Source organism: Silene latifolia, chromosome Y, assembly GCF_048544455.1.
Source record: "Silene latifolia isolate original U9 population chromosome Y, ASM4854445v1, whole genome shotgun sequence".
Taxonomy (NCBI): domain Eukaryota; kingdom Viridiplantae; phylum Streptophyta; class Magnoliopsida; order Caryophyllales; family Caryophyllaceae; genus Silene; species Silene latifolia.
The window spans coordinates 78989644-79008359 of record NC_133538.1 but is presented as its reverse complement, the minus strand read 5'-3'; the positions used below and the strand labels follow the sequence as shown (position 1 = coordinate 79008359).

The following is an 18716-nucleotide window of genomic DNA, read 5'->3' as shown; positions in this document are numbered from 1 at the left end:
TTATTATTATTATTATTATTATTATTATTATTATTATTATTATTATTATTATTATTATTATTATTATTATTCTGTCTCATACATAGATCGTATACAAATACAATATAATATTATTTATATAATTATAAAATACGGAGTATTACAGGTTTGTAAAATATCCTCATCTGGAAACGACCATATATCTATTACTTGCGTATCGTTGATAGGATTATCTGCGAAGAATTCAGCCACGACATGTCCCTTTATGACTTTCAAAGGTACGTATTTGAGATCGAACTCTGAGAGCATTAAGGTCCATCTTGCCAAGCGTCCATTGAGGACGGGTTTCTCGAAGAGGTATTTGACGGGATACCTTTTAGAAAACACTTTGACCGAGTAGCTAAGCATGTAGTGGCGTAGCTTCTTTGTTGCCCACATCAGAGCGAGGCATGTCTTCTCGAGAGGTGTATACTTGATGCGTGTCTTTTATATGATGTTTTACACCCTATTTTATACGCATTTCAGAGCTCAATTATGTAGTTTAAAGCTACTATTTGCCCCATTTTGTCTACTTTCGTATTTTTATGTAATATTGTAGATTTATGCGGAAATGAGTAGATATTGAGCTAAATCCGTCCCCGAGTATCTTGCATTGCATTTGACGTGAAGTATTTACTTAAGGAACGAGCTTGGTGCGCATTTCGAGGCCTGAAAGATAATTTTATGAAGAATTAGAAGCGGACTATCAGAGGCCTGCATCAGCTAAAGCTGTCGATCGACTGCCCATCTTGGTCGATTGACCAACCCTGCACGACTTACAGAAGCTACTGTTCAGCGATGACCAGTCGATAGACCGGCTGCTATGGTCGATCGACCATACCGTTAATTCTGACGTGAATTAATTGAACGAGATTTCTAAAGCCCATTGTATATTAGGTTTAGGAATAAGTGTTACGCGATATTTTTATATAATGTAACCTGCTCATTGAGATATTCATCAAGTCTTTTATCAGAAAACTTTAGGGAAATATTAGGGTTTCATTCGCACTTTCGGTTTCCTCCTATTCCACTCGGTATTCTTCTGCTCTTATTTCAGTTTTATTACTCTACTTGTTCATAGATATAGAATTGCTAGATTAGTTTCCCGAAGCCGAAATTATCGTTTTATGTTATTTGTTTGTTTAATTATTTCGATCATGAATTCAGCAGTTTTATTCCTTAATCTTATTGTTATTTTCGTCGTAGTCATGAGTAGCTAAATACCATGTGCTAGGATGTAGGGAATCTGTAGAAATAGGCGGCATCAGAATAGTAGACCCAAATCGCACCTTGGTCGATCGACTGGCCTACCTGGTCGATCGACCGGCCATGTGAGATCACCTTCATTTTAATTAATTAAATTGTTATGTTTGACGACACGAGTGCACGCGACTAGTTGAATGTTTAGGATTTGACCGATCCAATAAAGATCGAAAGATAGGGAAGGGAGATAGCCTACCCAATTAAGACGACTAAATTAATAAGATCGAGAGATGAGTTAATTTAGCCTTTTTAGTCACTTTTCAGGATGAAAGTTAGTATTAGTGATATTAGGGACCTATAGCGAGATCGAAAGATGCTACCTGTAAGAATGGACCGAGAGGACTTCTTATTTTTCCGTCTCACGTGTTTGTTTTAGACCTACCTAGTTTACTGCCGCCGAAGCTATAGTGAACCGACCATCTTAGCACCCTTTTAATATTTGTTTTCATCCGTTTATTTAGTTTACTTTTCTTTTATTGTCTTTAGCTATAGACCAATTCAAATCAAACCCCCACACTTGTTACTTTAAAGACTAAAATCAGACAACTATTGATTGCATCGCCTCTCTATGGTTCGACCCTGTTACCACTAGCTTCTGTTAGTTTTAATAGGTATTATAAATATTATCTTTGGTGCACACAACGACGGGCATCAAATTTTGGCGCCGTTGTCGGGGAGGCAATTGTTTAAAATTTTTAGTTGTTTTTATTTTTAGTCTTTTTATTAGTTTAAGGGACATCTATTCCTTAAACTATTCTCATATTCTACTTGTAGTTTCTTCTTATGCGCAGGTCACAGGGTGGTGAATTACTACCATTCAATCCTGAGATTGAGAAAACTTTGCGTGAGTTGAGACGATCATCTAGAGTATTGCCGACAGAGGAAGAGCTGAGTACTCTGTCTAGTTACTACGAGAACGCTTTATTTGAGGAGGATCCACCTTCGTCTCCTGTCTCTACTTCATCAACTGAGACCGTCACATCTCCAGACATGGCTGAAGAAGTGAGTATAGCCAGTCACTCTGAGCCGACAACTGAGAATCTCTATAAGGGATTCGCATTACCAGGGACGGATAGGAAATTTAAGCCGAAGCCGTCCTATATCAACTTGGTTGAGAGAAACCAATTTGGGGGAGCTGCAAATGAAGAAGCAGCTAAGCATATGGAGACTTTCATTGATTATTGCTGTTCCATACCCCCACCAACCGGTGTGACCCAGGACCAGGTGATGGAGACCATGTTCATATTCTCTCTTCATGATGCTGCAAGGGAGTGGTACAGAGACCTGGATCGAGCTGCTAATGGGATCACTAATTGAAAGTCACTGGCCCTGGCATTCTATAAGAAATATTTCTCTGCCTCGAAGACAAATGCCATTAGAGCTCAGATCATGAGCTTTAAACAGGGTCCTGATGAGAATTTTCATGAGGCATGGGTCCGTTTCAAGAAGCTAGTGTGAACTATTCCACATCATGGGTTCGAGAAATGGAGCCTATGCAATCAGTTTTATAATGGGCTTTATGACGATCAGAGGGCTATCCTGGATGCGGCAGCTAATGGTAGATTCCAGGAGAATGTTGGAGAGATTAAGGGGTGGAAAATTATTGATGATTTGGCCACCCACAATGCTGAGTATGGAAATTCCAGGGGAAATCAAAGTAGAAGTGCTGAATCCCCTTCTGTAGCCGCATTAAAAGCTCTCACGGCGAGATTTGATAAGTACGAGTTGAGAGGAGCTTCAAAAGGAGGGATCTATCATGTGAATGTTGTTTCACACGGTCCTTTCGTCTGCAAGAGATGTGGAGGAGAAGGACATGTTTCAGACAACTGTCCTAATCCTTATGAGTCTTGTGCTGCCTTTCAACATTATAGGCAGATAAACACTTATTTTGAGCCGAATGTCCATCCAAATTTGAGGTGGAGTAGCCAAAATGTCCTAAATCCGACTCCACCTCCACAGCAGCAGCAGCTGAATTATGTGCCCCCTCATAAGCAGCAGCAGCCATATCAAAAGCCTCCGTATGTTCCACAGCAGCAGCAGCAGTCCCAAGGTTCCGAATTTGCCGAGTTGAAAAATTTGTTGCTGAAGGAGTCTCAAGCTAGAGAGGCCGGGATGAAGATGTTAGAGAGCCAAATTGCTCAATTGGCTAGCAAGAGTGCAACTCGAGCTTCGGGACATTTACCGTCGCAGACAGATCAAAAGGAGACCCTTAATGCTATTACTTTGAGGAGTGGGTCTACCCTTGATGGGGCCGCTATGGTCGAGGAAGCTACTGAAAAAGATGAGGAGGAACCAAGCAAGAAAAAGGCAGTGACGAACAATGGCAAGAAAAAGATGTCTGCCAGGTATATCAGTCGATCGACTGATATACCTAGTCGATCGACCAGTCCGCGAAAAATTTCAGCTACTGTTCCTGTAGACGTCAGTCGATCGACTGGCATTCATGGTCGATCGACTGACAACGCTGCTGAGGGTGAGTCTTTTCGTCCTCCAATGCTAAATAACTTGAGGGACCACTTGTTTCGGGGTACGACTACTCCGAAAATATTGAGGCAAGACCCAAATGCTGATGGGTCAGTTCCGATTCCGAAATATGACCCGATGACGATTAATGGTTCATTTTTGAGACGATCTGAAGAAGGGTCAAGCTACAACAAGGAGAAGGTAGTGGATTTTCAGCCTATGTCCACCGATGCCGGCATGAGAGATCTAGAGGAGAGGGCTAAGTTACTTCTTTCAGCCCCCTATCCGGAGAGATTGGTGCCGACAAAGGAACAGGTATCGTTTAACAAATTTGAAAATGTTATTCGTAGCTTAAACGTACAAGTTCCTTTTCTTGAGTTAGTTAATCAAGTGCCTGCTTACATGAAATTTATGAAGCAACTTTTGTCTAAAAAGAAGTCACTTGAAACTGTGCATTCTGTCGCACTAACTGAGGAGTCATGCTCTTATTTGACCCACACTGCACCTCATAAGCTAGAAGACCTAGGTAGCTTTTCAATCCCATGTAGTATTGGCACCTTTTCTATTGAGAAGGCCTTGTGTGACCTAGGAGCCAGTACTAGTGTCATGCCTTTGAGTCTTGCTAGGAAGTTGAAAGTGACTAGGTTTGCAGTCACAAACATGATAGTACAGATGGTTGATCGATCTGCGGTCCAGCCCATAGGAGTCTTAGAAGACATTCCAGTGCAAATAGGAAAGTTCTTTTTCCCTGTTGACTTCGTTGTACTAGAGATGCCCGAGGATGCCCACATTCCCATCATATTGGGTAGACCATTTCTGCACACTGCTAGTGCAGTTATTGATGTTGGTTCAGGGACTTTGACCTTCAAAGTAGGAAAGCACTCCATTGTCTTTGCCCAGACGGCTAAGAAGAAAGACCCCTGTTGGAGCCGGTGTCCTCCAGTTAGTGCGGATAACGTTATTGCACGTACACTTGTACGGACAAGTGGGAGCTTGTTGGGGCTGGTGTCCTCCACAGTTAGTGCCATGACATATAAATCTCTAAAAGGATCAAAGGGTATACTTTTGTATTATTATCAGTTGGTCCACGTTTATCAATAACGGTTGGCTTGCTAGATGAGTTTGACGTTATTGTCATACAGATGGTGGTGATCAACTGGTCCCTAAAAGTCACACCTATAGGATACGTTTGAGAGATGTGACGGTATGAAAATACAGTCATGTTGATGCCTAATATGACTAAGCGGTTAGTCAGAGTTATTGACTAATATTTAGTCAAACGCGATGTTGTGATATTTATTTAATACGGATTAAATAATACTGGCTAAGGTGAATTAAGCGGTTAATTCCTAAATTGAATATAAACGGTTATATTTAATTAATGTATATTGAGTTGATTAATTATACAATATTGTCATTGTCGGACAAATAATAATATGTCGACTGATTCATGTTACTAGTCGATATTTTAATATCCGATATAGGAGGACGATTTATAATTAAAACCCGTCATATACATTTTAGCAAAACGAGTCGGACCACGAGTTAAATAAGGAGAAAGTGGAAAGCCCACTCCCCCCTTGAGCTCACGGTTGGCCGAGAAGAACAAAAGGAGAGTCCTTCTCTCCTTTTGACCTAATCATTTTTCATTTGAAGAAAAATTAGGGTTTTGGAGTATTTTTCTCTGAAATTCTAGATCTCACATCAAAAACCTCATAAAAGCTCTCTCAATATTGCAAGGCAATCAGAGAGCAATTTCTAGCACAAGGGGCATAGTCTCAGACGATCTTGGGTGCAACAATTAGGAGGAAATCTACGTTGATTTCTGTTCTTAGGCCGATTTGCATAGGACCCGAGGTTGATTCTTATTCTTTTATCGTTTCTCTTGTTTTTTTTCGTTTATGAATATTAATCACATGGTAAATTACGTTATAGTCCTTAATTTTAAGGGGTTTTATACGGATATTACCCTCAAGTGGTATCAGAGCGAGGCCACGTATATTTTTCATTGTGATTTTCATAAAACGATTTGAATCGATATTTTTTTGTCTTGAAAACCGTGCTATGTATGCTCACGGCTGATCAGTCGATCGAGGACATTAGTGTCTCGATCAATTGGTTTTATTTTTCGATTTGTTCTTTGCATATTGTTATTTTAAACGATAATTATAGCAATATGTTAAGGTTTTGTCAATTGTAGATTTAATTTTATACGAATTAGGTCTAAATTATAATTGGTTTTTGTTTTGACAAATCGATTTCAACGAGGGTTTTTTTTGTTTCGTTTTTTTTAAAACCCTAACTATTCGATCGAGAAGTCCTCGTACTCGATCGAACAGCGTTGCTAATAAAAGTACTCGATCGACCTCGAGTTCAGTCGATCGAGCACTTTCTGTTTGGCAAACCACTCGATCGACTGGCAGTATCAGTCGATCGAGCCCTTTTTTGATCTGGGCGCGCTGAAAAGAAAAAAATTTTTTTTTTGTGTTTTATTTTTTTTCTCGGCCTAATATGTACATAATACGGATTTTGTGCACTCGCTTGATTGTGAAACGGTTCACACACGTACCATTTAGTTATTTTAAAGCGGTTTAAAGTAACGGATTGTAATGAATTAAAATTAAGTTGATAAAAGCGGGTTTGTCATATAATTTTAAGCGTTAAAAGGTGGTTTGGATAAATTGAACATAATTACGGAATTATGTCACGAATAAATTTTTTTTTAGTTGATGCATCTTTTATTTATCGTTACTTTTGAATGCCATGAATGTTTTTATTACGTATTTAATTTTACAAACGGTTGTAACTTAGTGTGGCCTTAGTAGAACGTGTTACCGTAATAATGGAACACGGTCTTGGTTGTATTTTGAGATCTCGCATCTCCGTTTTGGATTTTTCATTGTAATTACAGTTTTAATTTAGAATGTAAATAGGTTTATATTTTGTAAATTTTAAATTGTAATTTTGAGAAAACCAAAGATGGAGATCGGATGCTCACTCCCGCTGCATGGATCAAGATGGAACAACAAGACAAGCTTCGTGGGTCCAACGGTGGATTCCAAAGTTGTATTATGTTTTTTTTGCTAGGATAGGCCACACTAGGACTATTATTTACGTTTTGCATTTTTTATGTTTTTCATCGTAACGATAGTTTGCATCATATTCCGCCTAAAACCAAACCACCTAATATTCGCATGAAAACTGACTCATATAGAGGTTACGCGTTAGTTTTCTATGACATAGAGATGTCACACGGAATTAATAAGCCATCACCTAAGTTAATTCATTCACGTAATGCTAGACTTTCGTTCACTTTAAATGAATTAAAACTAAGTTGATGGGATCTTCCTCGTATAACCAAAAAATTGAGAACAGTCATTATAGGTCAAACTCTAATGAATCCCTTCTTCGTCGGTAGTCATAAAATGACCCCTTCTACGTCGGGTAAGTTGGAACTGATTGACCTATTTTATCTCAACACTATGGTCACTCGTACGATCCTGTGATTATGGTGGACTACAGATCGGATTTACGAAAATCTATCGACCGAGAGTTCTAACGGTAGAACTAGCCAAACAGTTGGCTTATCAATTTACAGAAATTGAGTCTTGGGATCATTTGTATAATTCTTGAGGTAGATCGATTATACAAGTGCAATGAGTCTACACGTTAAAATGAATTTTAATTAGACTTAAATCACCTCGATGAGTTGCTTATTTCGTTTTGTTTTTCTTTCTTTTTCAGTGTAGAACACGATCATTTAAACTGCTAATAACAAAATGGCTGGCCGTATGAACGACCCAATGCCAAGTGCCACATTGGACCGTGAGTCCGGCCGGATCTTCATGAATCGGATGAATCGGTCTACTCGATGAAGAATGATGGATCAAACTTCGCGGACCGGGAGGCGGCATTACGGAATGCTGCCATCGCTGACGGGAAGCTCAAATATCTGATAGAGCCCATCCCGCCAAACCCAGGCCCCACGGCTGGAGCTAACGAGATCGCAACGTATAGCGATTTTGTCATGGAAGCGGGTGCGATAAAAATCATACTCATTTTTGCAATGGAATCCAATTTGCAGAAACGCTTCATAATAGCTCAAGGTGCAAACAAGATTTTCACCACGCTCACTAAGGAATTCTCGAAATCACCGAGAATCGTGACCTATGAGCATACTTGTCGCTTCTTTGAGGCGAAACTCCAGAAGGGCCAACCGGTTAGCCCACACATTCTCAGCATGATTGAGAATGTCGAGAAACTTGAGGCACTTGATTGTAAGATCAGTGAGAACATCGTGATTGACCGCATGCTTCATTCACTCCACGATGGTTTTGCGCTCTTTAGAGCCAATTACTATATGAATGATTTGAAGAAAAGTCCTCATGCACTACACTCCCTTCTCGTACAGACCGAGAAGGACATGAAGTTTAGTGGGAGCATGAAACAGGATGTTCTCGTTGTGTCAAACAAGGGCAAGGGTAAGGGCAAAGCTCAGGCAGACCTAGCAGTAGGTAAACCAAAGTTTAAGAAGTCGGGATCGGGTAAGAGTGGGCCTGGTGAGTCGAGCACCTCACTAGGCGCGACAAAGAGCAAGACCGGTAACATGGAATGCCATCATTGCCACAAGACTGGGCATTGGAGGCGTACATGTCCTGTATACCATGAGGACATAAAAGCAGGTCGCGTTACTCCTGTTGGTATGTCTACTTCTTCTTCTTTTATTCATATGATTGAGATTAACCACGCAAGTTACGGAACTTGGGTACTAGATACTGGTTGTGGTTCTCATCTGTGGAATCATGTGCAGGGGCTCCAAAACATCGAACCCCTCGTAAAGGGTGAGGTGGACCTGCGTGTCGGGAATGGAGCACGAGTGGCTGCCGTCTCGAGGGGAACACATGTGATCCAGCTTCCTAGCGGATTTGAGTTATTTTTATATAATGCTATTATGTACCCAGTCTATCCAAAAACATTATTTCGGTTTCGCACTTGACAAACTTGGTTTTTCATTTGTAATAGAGAATAATAGCTGCATTTTCTCATTACACGATATGATTTATGGCAAGGCAGTCTCCATGAATGGAATTTATGTTTTAGATCAGACCACTGAAATATTGCACGTAATGAATAAAAAGTTAAAGGTTGGTGACAAAGATCAAACTTATCTATGGCATCGTAGTATGGGACACATTAATGAGAAACGCGTTAAACAGCTCATAAAGAATGGAGCTATCTCGGCCTTTGATTTTCAATCATTTGGCACGTGTGAATCATGTCTCATTGGTAAGATGACTCGAATTTCCTTCAAAGGTGTTGGAATGCGCGCTGTTGACCTATTAGGACTCATACATACGGATGTGTGTGGACCTATGTCAATCACCGCACGAGAAGGCTATAGGTATTTTATCACTTTCACGGTTGATTTAAGTAGATATGGCTATGTCTACTTAATGAAGCATAAAAGTGAGTCCTTTGAGAAATTCAAAGAATTCCAGAATCGAGTACAGAACCAACTTGGTAGAAAGATTAAAACACTACGATCAGACCGTGGTGGCGAGTATCTTTCACACGAGTTTGATCAACACCTTAAGGACTGTGGGATTGCCTTACAGTTAACTCCACCTGGAACACCTCAGTTGAATGGTGTGTCCGAACGGAGAAATCGAACACTACTTGATATGGTTCGATCCATGATGAGTCACACCGTATTGCCTGATTCATTATGGGGTTATGCTCTTATGTCAGCTGTTCTAATACTTAACCGAAGTCCGTCTAAAGCTGTTGACAAGACACCATATGAACTATGGAAGGGAACGGTCTCCAACTTGTCCTTTATACAGGTTTGGGGCTGCGAGGCTTATGTCAAGTGGAGACAAAAGGATAAGCTCGGCCCGCGATCAGTCAAGACATACTTTATAGGTTATCCTAAAGGAACATTTGGTCATTACTTCTATTCGCCAACCGAACAACGTGTATTTGTTGCGGCTAGTGCGACGTTCTTAGAGAAGGAGTTTCTCGAGAACGCGAAGAGTAATAGAACCTTCGAGCTGTCGGAGATTCCAGAACCAAATGCCGAGCAACCATTGGAGGAACCAGTTCCTTCAATCCCGGCTGCGGTTAGTATTCTTGAGGAACCTAGGAGGTCGGGAAGAGTCTCTATTCCTCCGGACAGATACATAGGTATGGTCGAGGAACATGACATAAATGACATTCTGCTCTTAACGAGTAGTGAACCCGCAACCTGTAAAGGTGCCATGACTAGTTCCGACTCAAAGCTATGGCTTGAGCCCATGCAATCCGAGATGGACTCCATGTATGAGAACAACGTATGGGATCTTGTTGACTTGCCTGCTAAGGTTCGTCCCCTTCAATGCAAATGGCTTTACAAGATAAAGCATTATGTGGAAGGTCAACAAGATATCTATAAAGCGCGATTAGTTGCTAAAGGTTTCACCCAAGTGCCAGGTTTGCACTACGATGAAATTTTTGCACCCGTAGTCATGCTGCGTTCCATTCGGATTATCTTAGCGATTGCCGCTTTTCATAACTATGAAATTTGGCAGATGGATGTGAAAACCGCCTTCTTAAACGGTTATTTGGAGGAAGAGTTGTACATGGTACAACCCGAAGGTTTCATCGATCCTAAACATCCTAAGAAAGTATGCAAGCTTAAGCGTTCCATTTATGGACTTAAGCAAGCTTCTCGGAGTTGGAATCATTGTTTCGACCAAGTGATAAAAGAGAATGGATTTACTCGATCGGTCGAGGAACCATGTCTATATATCAAGTCGAGTGGGAGCAAGATTGTCTTCCTAATATTGTATGTTGATGACATACTCCTGATTGGGAATGACATACCTCTCTTAACTTCGGTAAAAGTATGGTTGAAGAACCATTTCCAGATGAAAGATCTGGGTGAGGCACAAAGAATTTTGGGCATCCGTATCTATCGAGATAGATCACGTCGGATGTTATCTCTCAATCAGGAGTCTTATATAGACAAGATTCTAGAGAGATTCAGCATGACTAACTCCAAAAAGGGGTTTCTTCCCATGGCTCCAGGGGTGCATTTGAGCAAGTCTCAGGCACCAAAGACACCAGAAGAGATAGAACGCATGACCCGGATTCCTTATGCTTCGGCAATAGGATTAATCATGTATGCCATGATATGCACACGTCCGGACGTGGCATATGCATTGAGTATGACAAGTCGATTCCAACAGCATCCAGGTGAATCACATTGGATGGCTGTCAAGAACATTCTTAAGTACCTACGGAGGACTAAAGATTGGGCATTGACTTATGGAGGCAATCAAAAGCTATGCGCAACGATTCTGCAGATGCTAGCTTCCAAACGGATCGAGATGACTCGAAATCTCAATCTGGATTCGTTTTTACTCTTAATGGCGCTGCGATCACTGGAAGAGTTCCAAACAAAGTGTTACAAAGCAGATTCTACGATCGAGTCCGAGTACTATGCCGCGTCTGAAGCTGCAAAGGAAGCGATATGGATGCGTCAATTCCTACAAGGACTATCTGTAGTGCCTAGTTCGAATGACCCGATCACCATCTATTGCGATAATAGAGGTGCCATCTCCCAGGCTAAGGAGCCTAAGTCTAGCAACAAGTCTAGACACGTACAACGGAAAGCTCATCTAATCCGAGATTATGTGGAGCAAAAGGAGGTAGTGATAGAAAAGATTGCTACAGATGATAATATAGCAGATCCTCTCACTAAACCATTACGACAAGATAAGCATGAAGGGCATGTTATTTCCATGGGAATTAAACGTGTTCCTGAGTTGTAGTACTCTTTTATGGATTAGATTCTTTTTCTCGTGTACTCTATACGACATCATCGTTTTGATATTTATATATTTTGTTTTTCATGTGGAGTTGTACGACTATCTTGAACACCATAAAGTGAACTGAACAAACATTATATTTTTGGTCCTTAATTGCCCAAGTGAGCTGATAACTCTGGCAATTATTTTGTGACGCTGGTTGATGGTGGGTTCAACGAGCCATAAGTCAAACGGTTGACTGACTAATCACAGAGGCGAGTTATACGGATATCTCGTAAGACACAATTGTGACAACGACGTGGACTCCTAAATGTTTTATAACATTCGGTGCCAGGTCGTGGATAGGACCTCCATGGTGATCCTAGGAGTTGATTCTTTTGAATATCGACTGTCTCTTGAGACTAAGGCAGATTTTGGGTGACTTTGGTTTCTTTCTCACGGTCTTCCGTAACAGGGGGCCAAGTAGATTTTTTCTGGGTCATTTCATACTGTGCTTAAATCGGCAGGAGTCGAGTTGTAGGAAATATTCAGCCTTTATCAGGTACTCGATATTTCTCAAGGCCACTCGAGGAGCTGTAACTGAAATGCATGGCCATGCTCGAATACGGATTCGTTTTATCAGTTAAGTTACTCTCTAGTCGGGGAAACCACTCTTGATATAGATCGATTGTAAAATACGACCTTTGCGGATACGGATCTGCAAATTGTTTTACATTGAGTGGGAGAAATTTTAAATGGATATGAGAATCGGTTATCGCACATACACTTGTACGGACAAGTGGGAGTTTGTTGGAGCCGGTGTCCTCCAGTTAGTGCGGATAACGTTATTTCACGTACACTTGTACGGACAAGTGGGAGCTTGTTGGGGCTGGTGTCCTCCACAGTTAGCGCAATGACATATAAATCTCTAAACGGATCAAAGGGTATACTTTTGTATTATTATCAGTTGGTCCACGTTTATCAATAACGGTTGGCTTGCTAGATAAGTTTGACGTTATTGTCATACAGATGGCGGTGATCAACTGGTCCCTAAAAGTCACACCTATAGGATACGTTTGAGAGATGTGACGGTATGAAAATACAGTCATGTTGATGCCTAATATGACTAAGCGGTTAGTCAGAGTTATTGACTAATAATTAGTCAAACGCGATGTTAAGATATTTATTTAATACGGATTAAATAATACTGGCTAAGGTGAATTAAGCGGTTAATTCGTAAATTGAATATAAACGGTTATATTTAATTAATGTATATTGAATTGATTAATTATACAATATTGTCATTGTCGGACAAATAATAATATGTCGGCTGATTCATGTTACTAGTCGATATTTTAATATCCGATATAGGATGAAGATTTATAATTAAAACCCGTCATATACATTTTAGCAAAACGAGTCGGACCACGAGTTAAATAAGGAGAAAGTGGAAAGGCCACTCCCCCCTTGAGCTCACGGTTGGCCGTGAAGAACAAAAGGAGAGTCCTTCTCTCCTTTTGACCTAATCATTTTTCATTTGAAGAAAAATTAGGGTTTTGGAGTATTTTTCTCTGAAATTCTAGATCTCACATCAAAAACCTCACAAAAGCTCTCTCAATATTTCAAGGCAATCAGAGAGCAATTTCTAGCACAAGGGGCATAGTCTCAGACGATCTTGGGTGCAACAATTAGGAGGAAATCTACGTTGATTTCTGTTCTTAGGCCGATTTGCATAGGACCCGAGGTTGATTCTTATTCTTTTATCGTTTCTCTTGTTTTTTTTCGTTTATGACAATTAATCACATGGTAAATTACGTTATAGTCCTTAATTTTAAGGGGTTTTATACGGATATTACCCTTCAAGTGGTATCAGAGCGAGGCCAGTAACTTGTAATACGGTTTCTGAGAAGAAATCTTATTTTGTACTTCTTGACATACCTGTTTCTATGCATGTTTCTGCTATAACACCTCCGCCCCAGATTGGGAGCAGATTGGAGGAAGATTCTTCTGTTTTGGATGTTGCAGGAGCTGGTTTGGGGAAGGAAGAGCCGCATGTTGCTCCAGCTGTGAAGGAGCCAATCATGCAAAGAGGCGGCCTAGGATGTCTTAGCTATGGCACAGATGAGGAGCCAGTCAAAGTGACGGAGTCCAATTTGGATTCTGATGAGCCGGACGAGGTCATTGATTGGGGAGATGCTGAAGCCGTTGATCCGTTGAGTGCTGCGGATGTTGGAGTTGAGAAGAGTACAGCTGAGAAGACGAGCACTGTAGAGGCTACCTCTTGTAGCCAGAAGCCGAGCAAGTGGGCCATTCCGTGGCCTTTCTTGATCAACTATTAGTTGATTAAGACTTTATAAACATTTTATTTACTTTCGTTAAAACTTTCTTTTTATTACTTTTGTGTGCGCGAGACTTCGCATTTTAATAAGTTTGCTTAGGATTTTATATGCTTTAGACTATTGCTTTGGGTTTTGCGCAATTTTAGGCGCATTATTGTGTGTATTTCCAGGTTTATAGACCTTGATAGCTCAATTTATTGAGCTAATTCGAAGAAATCAGAACTTACAACAGGTATTGCAGTCGATCGACTGGCCAGTATGGTCGATCGATTGAGCGCTACAGTTCCAGGAGCTTCTGTTCTAGTTCACCTTGGTCGATCGACTGGGTGATGTGGTCGATCGACCATGTTCGCTGCTGTACCTATTTTCGATCATTCCCCTGTTGTGTTTGGTCGATTTGTGGAAGTTGAGGGAGTCTTTTCTCCACTCTATTCTCCGACTCATTTCTGTTTTCTTCCGTTTCCTTATTTTACACATAATGTTTTGTTTCAATAATTGTTTTCTCAGTTTTATGCGTGGTACTTTTGCTTCTTTTCAGGTACTTATTGGTAGCACTGCTGGCTACTTAAACCTCCTATCTCACGCTGGTTTGGGGAGGTTTCCTTTTGCTGCGCTTAAAGTCTTGTGAGTTCCAAGTCCTTACTTCATGTCTTGTTTAGTTAATTTCACGCAAATTCCCGTTTTCCTTTTACTTCATTACATGATTTTGCACAATGGGGACATTGTGTGATTTGGTTTGGGGAAGGGTTTTGCGTTGCATTTCATTTGCTTGCATTCACGTTTACATTTTGTCTTGCATTGTTGTTTATTTTCTCTTATATATACAAAAAATTCAAAAAAATTGAAAATTTTCAAAAATTTCAAATTGACATGTTATTAGTACAATCAGCTGTTAAAATGATGACATTGCATTTTCAGCTGTTTATGCCTAAGCCTTGCTAATTGACATGTTATTAGTACAATCACATATGCAAATCTACGAGTTTTCGTTAATATCTTGCTGAACTTGAGATTTGACTTTAAATTTTGGCAAACTACATTATTTTCTAAGATTTAGAGCCTATAACTGGTGACATCCATGACCAGTTTATCTAAGATGTGAGTGGTTCTCCTTGTAAGACATGTTACATAAATATGCATAAATATGAACTTGATCTACTTAATACCTGTATGCATTCGGTTTGTGGTTAGTTGACACATGTGGAAGAGGTCACCCCTTTATTCATTTTTTTCATAAGCTCCGCACTACCAAAAATAGTCTTTTTGTCCTGTTAACTACATCCTACATTTAGCCTGCCCATGTCAAGCTAGTAGTTTAGTTTTTGGGATTGTTACTTCGTTTTTGGTAGCATATGCTCTTTTGAGATGTTGATGGGAAGATGAAAAAGGATGGAAAGAAAGAAGAAAAAAAATAGAATTGAAAAAGGAAAAAAACAAAAGAAAGAGGAACACATGTGTACTGTAGAGGACGGTCGATCGACTGGAATCATTGGTCGATCGACTGATGCCCGAGAAGAAAAAAGAAAATCAAATCGCATAATTCAAAGTCTTTATTAATTGGCGATTTTTGCTCCCATGTTGCATTCATATCTTATGGGGAGTTGATTAACTATGGAGATTGTGAGATTTGTGCTTGCTATTAGCACTCGTTTTATTGGAATTTTGAGCAAGAAGTTGGATGTTGTTATTAATTTGGTTCCCTTAGTTACTAGCTTGGCTTTTAACTCTTTTTTTATCAAAATTTATTTTAGCCTCTTCTTACCCATACCTCACATATCCATATTTACCTCGGGCATGTGTCATGGTCATCTGTTTGGTCGGAATGCATATGTACGGTTGTAGAGATTATTTTCATATTAGATTGCAGGCATGTTCTTATAGGTCGCAGTTAGGTGAGTGTCACTACAAAATGATTTCTTTCTATCTTATACATTATTCACCTGTGTTTGTGAGTGATATGAGCGACCCGTGAGAGTCCGATTAGATAAGTCTCTTCAGTTGACGGTTCAACAGTTTTTAACGACTACATAACTCGTTTGCATGATTCACATTGCTAATTGATTGTTGGTTATTCCATTAAATTGGTTTAGGCTTTGCGGTTTGCATTTCGCTCTGAGATTGAACTCGTTCCATTAGGTTTTAGGATCGAGTCTAGTTCTTGTTTGAGGACAAGCAAGGGTTTGGTTTGGGGAAGTTTGATGCGTGTCTTTTATATGATGTTTTACACCCTATTTTATACGCATTTCAGAGCTCAATTATGTAGTTTAAAGCTACTATTTGCCCCATTTCGTCTACTTTCGTATTTTTATGTAATATTGCAGATTTATGCGGAAATGAGTAGATATTGAGCTAAATCCGTCCCCGAGTATCTTGCATTGCATTTGACGTGAAGTATTTACTTAAGGAACGAGCTTGGTGCGCATTTCGAGGCCTGAAAGATAATTTTATGAAGAATTAGAAGCGGACTATCAGAGGCCTGCATCAGCTAAAGCAGTCGATCGACAGCCCATCTTGGTCGATCGACCAACCCACGACTTACAGAAGCTACTGTTCAGCGATGACCAGTCGATCGACCGGCTGCTATGGTCGATCGACCATACCGTTAATTCTGATGTGAATTAATAGAACGAGATTTCTAAAGCCCATTGTATATTAGGTTTAGGAATAAGTGTTACGCGATATTTTTATATAACGTAACCTGCTCATTGAGATATTCATTAAGTCTTTTATCATAAAACTTTAGGGAAATATTAGGGTTTGCATTTAAGTTTAATTATTCAATACAATCGGTTTATTGCTTTACTTTCTTTCGTACTTTCGGTTTCCTCCTATTCCACTCGGTATTCTTCTGCTCTTATTTTAGTTTTATTACTCTACTTGTTCATAGATATAGAATTGCTAGATTAGTTTCCCGAAGCCGAAATTATTGGTTTATTTTATTTGTTTGTTTAATTATTTCGATCATGAATTCAGCAGTTTTATTCCTTAATCTTATTGTTATTTTCGTCGTAGTCATGAGTAGCTAAATACCCTGTGCTGGGATGTAGGAAATCTGTAGAAATAGGCGACATCAGAATAGTAGACCCGAATCGCGCCTTGGTCGATTGACTGGCCTACCTGGTCGATCGACCGGCCACGTGAGATCACCTTCGTTTTAATTAATTAAATTGTTATGTTTGACGAATCGAGTGCACGCGACTAGTTGAATGTTTAGGATTTGACCGACCCAATAAAGATCGAAAGATAGGGAAGGGAGATAGCCTACCCAATTAAGACGACTAAATTAATAAGATCGAGAGATGAGTTAATTTAGCCTTTTTAGTAACTTTTCAGGACGAAAGTTAGTAGTAGTGATATTAGGGACCTGTAGCAAGATCGAAAGATGCTACCTGTAAGAATGGACCGAGAGGACTTCTTATTTTCCCGTCTCACGTGTTTGTTTTAGACCTACCTAGTTTACTGCCGCCGAAGCTATAGTGAACCGACCTTCTTAGCACCCTTTTAATATTTGTTTTCATCCGTTTATTTAGTTTACTTTTCTTTTATTGTCTTTAGCTATAGACCAAATCAAATCAAACCCCCACACTTGTTACTTTAAAGACTAAAATCAGACAACTATTGATTGCATCGCCTCTCTGTGGTTCGACCCTGTTACCACTAGCTTCTGTTAGTTTTAATAGGTATTATAAATATTATCTTTGGTGCACACAATGACGGGCATCAATACTTACTTTCGTACTCCAAGAACTTCTTACTAAAGTAGTAGATAGCCCTTTCTTCTTTTCCAACAGTCTGTGCAAGCATAGCCCTCATGACTGTTTCGGTAACGGTGAGATATAAACCAAGAGGTTGATCTTGTTAGAGAGGCATTAGCACTGGTGGTTTGGCCAATATCTCCTTTATCTTGTCAAATGCCTTTTGACAGTCTTCGTCCCATATGGTATGGTCCGTTTTCTTAAGCTTTTTGAAGATAGGTTCGCAGATCATAGTGAGTTTCGATATGAATCGGCTTATGTACTGCACTTTGCCCAGGAATCCTCTAACCTCCTTTTCTGTTTGGGGTTGTGGCATCTCGATTAAGGCCTTGATCTTGGATGGATAAATTTCTATTCCCCTCTGGCTGACAACGTATCCCAGAAGCTTGCCTGACGTTTCTCCGAATGCACATTTTTTAGGATTGAGCCTCATGTTGTACTTGCGCAGTCTGAGGAAGATTTTGTGAAGGTTAGCGATGTGCCCTTTCCTACCCTTATATTTGACGATCATATCGTCCACGTACACCTCTACCTCTTTATGAATCATGTCATGTAGCAAAGTAGTCACAGTGCGTTGATGCGTAGCCCCAGCATTGATTAGCCCAAATTGCATAATAGTATAACAGTATATGCCCCACTGAGTGACGAAGGCTGTCTTGTGCATATCTTCTATGGCCATTTTGATTTGGTTATACCCTACATACCCGTCCATGAAGGATAACAACACGTGATCTGCTGTATTATCTACCAATATATCGATGTGTGATAGAAGGAAGGTTTCTTTAGTACTTGCTTTGTTCAAGTCTGTGAAATCAACACAAACCCGGATTCGCCCATCCTTTTTGGGTACGGGGACTATATTAGCCACCTAGTCAGAATACTCGAAAACTGTCATGAATCCGGCTTTGAATTGCTTATCGACTTCTTTTTTAATCTTAAGGGCCCACTCTGTCCTCATCCGACGAAGCTTCTGTTTCACAGGTTTGAAACCTGGTTAGATTGGAATGCGATGTTCTGCAATATGCTTGTCGATCCCTGGCATATCCTTGTAAGACCAAGCGAAGATGTCTTTGAACTCGTGTAGGATGTCG

At 40.1% G+C, this 18716-nt stretch overlaps 1 non-coding gene across 1 annotated transcript; it reads right to left on the bottom strand.

Annotated features, from left to right (window-relative positions):
* Positions 1 to 2652: 2652 nt before the first annotated feature.
* LOC141636585 (small nucleolar RNA R71) lies at positions 2653 to 2759 on the bottom strand. The gene has a single exon (XR_012541191.1). It is a non-coding gene; the product is annotated as a small nucleolar RNA R71 (small nucleolar RNA).
* Between the last annotated feature and the right edge of the window lie 15957 nt (positions 2760 to 18716).